Here is a 4,375-nt window from a genome sequence, read left to right on the forward strand (position 1 = left end):
TATGTCTCTCTCTGTCTGTCTGATGAGCGCACGCGCCCTATAGAGAAAACCTCTCCAAAAAAAAAAGAAGAAAATTGTGGATAATCATCCTCCAAGAGAACTGGGAATGGAAGAAGAGGCGATTGAAGTTTATAAGGAACAGATGGAGGGGTGTCATTCAATGGTTTAGCTGTTCTTTTTATTATTTTTTCTTTTCCCTCAATTCTTTTTTTTTAATATTTGTTCACTTTTTTATTCCATTTATTATTATTTTTTAATTTGACCAAATAGAGACAGAGAGAGAAAGAAAGGAAAAGAGAGAAAGCAAGCCACCAGGCCCAGGACTCGAATGACAGTCGACCATGTGGAAATCCAGAGCCTTTAACCACTACACCACCTGCCAGCCCCCCACCCCCATCAATTCCTTTTTATTTTTAAAAATCGTTCTTTTGTAATGTGGTGTTCAAAATAGAGTTGAAAACTGGCTCCCCATCTCTTTTAAACATCTGGTAATTTGAATCCTAGTGCTCATTACTGGCTATCGTTTGTTTCATTGGGCTGATGCCTCAGCTCCCTTCATAGTGCCCTCTCTCTCCTTTATAAAAGTTACGGCGTGTGCACAGAGGACGCCTGCTCCAGGACTCTGCATTTCCAGGCTCGTGGCGGTAACTAAGATCGGCCAGTGTGAGAGTTCACAGTGACTTCCGAATTGGCCTTCCAGTGTCAGCATGTGATTGCTTTGCTCCTGGACTATGACTTTCAGTGGAAGATGAACATTTTTCAGAGAACTGTGGAAAATGACCTTTCCTTAACTTGAAGCTATTTTTAAAATCTGAGGGTCTGGACCAAAAGAGGAGGAATATTAGATCAGAGTCAAGATGACAGATAGGGTGAGAGTTCACTTACTCCAAAGATGGCTTCACTGAAGAGAGCCATTTTTAAAAATCTTGTCAAGAGATCCCAGAAAAGTTCCAATTCCCATTAGCAGTTAATAAAGTTATTCATGCAGAAGTGTATACAACAGAACACTGCTCTTTTTTATTTTATTCATACTTTTTGGCCTGGGATATGGGTTTTAAATGGACATTGTACCAGCTTAATTAAAATAAACAATATTCATAAAAATCGTTAAAAAAAAAAAAAAAGAAAAAGGTGACAGATGGGAAGGGATACATCTTTCTTTTGGACAAGTGTTGGTAATTAACTATCCTAGACACGTTTGGTAGGGGTTTTGCTACAGGGCACGTGCGCTCACCAGAGAGGACAGTAAGAGGGAAAGTAAGAAATCACCCTCCAGGGCATCGCCACAGCGCAATCCTCCTCCTGGGATTTTGAGCACGCATGCACACATGCTCAGTGTGAGATTTTTAAACCACCAGGTCTGGGATTCAAACTGCGGCTGACCATGTGGGAATCTAGTGTCTTAATCACTATGTCACTTGTGGGCCCGCTACCTTAGACTCTTAACAGGCTCTATTCTTGACCTCTGCTCAGAGCTCCTCCAGAAAAGTAACCCCAGACCAGAGGTTTGGGAAGATAAACCCTCAGGGCACCCAGCCTCAGACCAGCTTAACCCTGACTCCAGGGACTATCAAAACAGGTTGGCTCCAAACCAGAAATTCTGCCCTCAGACAGAAGCTTTGATGGGAGCTTTCTGAACTTGGGTCAACCCTGGATTCTCTGGGTCATGTTCACAATCTCCTACACTGGAGTGTAAGAAGAGACAACCAGATCTGCCCTAGGCAAACTAAATCAAGTGATTAACCCAGCAGGAAGCAGGAGTGTCTCCAATTTCCAGTCCTATGCTCTCAGATGAGGAGCCTCAGAGCCACGGGGCCTGGCTCCAGGGCAGATTCTGTGGCCTGAATTATTGATGAATGAATTCATTGGGCATGCTGCCTTCACCATCCACTCAGGCCATGTCCAGCTTAGAAAAAAAAAATAGCCTGAAACAACACCACTGGCCCAGAACTAAATCACTCTCTCTGGTCCAAGCTCCTGAGCCTTCTGTGTAGCTAGAATGATGGAAAGAACAGAGGCTTTAGAGTCCTGGGGCCTGGGCTCAAGTCTCTCCTCTCCCACTGCTGATTCTGTGACCTGAGCTGATCTCTATTAGGCTGTTTCCACATCTGCAAAATGGCCCCCGTTAGGCCATATTAGAGTTACTGAGAGCTAAGGAATAGCCCGTAAAGTGATTGGTACAATGCCTGGCACGTCCCACCTTCTAAGCCTGGACTAAACCTGGGTTTTTATATCCATCTATACTGTTGATGGACATTTGTTTATAATTTCTTTATTTTTAATTTCCCATAGGGTATGTGTGCTCACCAAAGAGAGACAGAGAGAGAGGGAAATTGAAAAAACAAGTTGCCAGATCCAGAACTTGGACCACTGTCAGCCATGTGCGAGTCCAGCGCCTTAACCACTACGCCACCTGCTGGTCCTAGCCAACTTTTTTTTTTTTTTTTAATTAAAGTATTTGTTTCTTCTATGAGCAAGAATGATAGTCAGCACCCCCAGCAGGGTCTTGATACCACATCCACCCCTAGCTTCAGCCAACCCCAGGTCATGGGCACTTGTACATCCAGTGTACTCAGGGAGGTCACCAGACAAGAACCCAGAAGCTTCTCACAGAGTGTCACACTTCACGCCTGCACCACTGTCCAGCCCCGCATTTATCAACGTGTTTCCTCTCTGTTCTAAATTCACTCTCACTGCCTGCTCTGTAATAACAGAGACAGGCTTCGTAAATCTCCTTTTCCAGCTTTTTCAGTAGCACGTACCATAGGGACACTGGAAGAGAATGGTTCTCCCTTCCCACTTCAGGGGCACGCTAGTCAGGTCCTTGGAGAACATGCAGCCTTCTCTACTATTCAGCCCAAAGTCTCTGTCTAGGGCCAGGAGCCCCAGGCAACCTGGACCTGTGCCCCAGTCCAGGTCACAGTTGCCCACACCCTCTCCTTACCCCAGACAAACTCACACCGGGGATCCCACAGGGCTGGCCGTCTGCAAACAAGCCATCTCACCTGCAACCCTGAATAGGCTGGAACCGCCAAGCCATACACAGAAGTGCATCAGGTTCCTCGAGAAGGAGGCTTCCCCAGCTCTTGTTTCAGCAGTGCCCAAAGCAGCACCTTGACTTTCTTCATGCCCTCATCTCCCTCTGAGAGCCCCACAGCTGTGGCTTGCTCACAGCCTAGACATTTGTCTCCGTGACCATCCCAACCCGCACACTATGTTCTCGAGGCCTCAAGCCCGCTGCAGTACCTCAGGTCCCTCTGTGGTTCTCCCACACCCCAAACCGGGTTTCCCGCTTGCCCAGAAAACTGTGGATGACCCTGGTCCAGGCAACCCAGAGGGTTTCATCAGCATCCAGTTGGCTCCAACCACAGATTCTCCAATGACAGCTGAACCCCAGCCTGGGGACTGTGCCCCCCTTCTAGGTCTAGCCTTCCTTGGGTGTCCTCCCTCAGTCTTGGCATACCTTTCAGAGTTCTTTCTCCATAGTCATAGCTGCCCTCTTAATATAGCTTAATAGTTCTTTACATTAAACTCTCCCTGTTTAAACAACTGTGTGGTTTCTGTCTCTTGACTTAACACAGACTGACGCACCATCATCCCGTTGCTTGTGATATTTTCTCTGCACAATCTTCCTGTCCTTTAGAAAGTCCTACACCAGGCCCAGCAGGTGGCATGGTAGTTAAGCCATTGTGCCCCCACATAGCCAACCACAGTTCAAGTCCCAGACCTGGCAGCTTGTTTTCTCTCTCTCTCTCTCTCTCGTCAAATTTTAAAAACAATGATAGTTAATAAATAAAATTAAGGGAGCAGCAGATGGCATAATGGTTATGTCACTGGTCATAGTCAACCACAGTTCAAGTCTCAGACCCAGCAGCATAAAAATCATGCCAGATGTGTGTGCATGCATACCCAAGAGGAGAATGGAGGAGAAGGGATTGTGGCATGGCCATCCCCCCCACCCTGGGAGGTTATTTCTCACTTTCTGTCTTTCTGTCCCTCTCTCTTTCTCTGGCGAGTGCATATGCCCTATAGCAAAAACCCTCTTAAAAAATAAACAATTAATTAACTAAATGAAGAATTCTAACAAAAGGAATAAAAAGTCCTACACAGGGGCCAGCAGGTAGCATGGCAGTTAAAGCATTGGACTCCCACATGGTTGGCCATGGTTCGAGTACCAGATCTGGCAGCTTGGTTTCTCACTCTCTCTTTCTCCTGCCATCACCCATCTCTCTCTGGTCAAATTAAAAAATAATAATAATTGGGGCCAGCAGGTGGCCCAGTGGTTAGGAGCACTGGACTCCCATATGGTTGACTGCAGTTGGAGTCCCAGACCTGGTGGCTTGGTTTCTCACTTTCTCTCGCTCTCTCTCTCTCT

The 4,375-nt window shown here is 46.4% G+C and overlaps 1 pseudogene; it reads left to right on the forward strand.

Annotated features, from left to right (window-relative positions):
* The window catches only part of LOC114008945 (small ubiquitin-related modifier 1 pseudogene), a 1,242-nt pseudogene extending 1,073 nt beyond the window's left edge, over positions 1 to 169 (forward strand).
* The last annotated feature ends 4,206 nt before the right edge of the window (positions 170 to 4,375 follow it).

Source organism: Tupaia chinensis, unplaced genomic scaffold, assembly GCF_000334495.1.
Source record: "Tupaia chinensis unplaced genomic scaffold, TupChi_1.0 Scaffold000418_1, whole genome shotgun sequence".
NCBI classification, from domain to species: domain Eukaryota; kingdom Metazoa; phylum Chordata; class Mammalia; order Scandentia; family Tupaiidae; genus Tupaia; species Tupaia belangeri.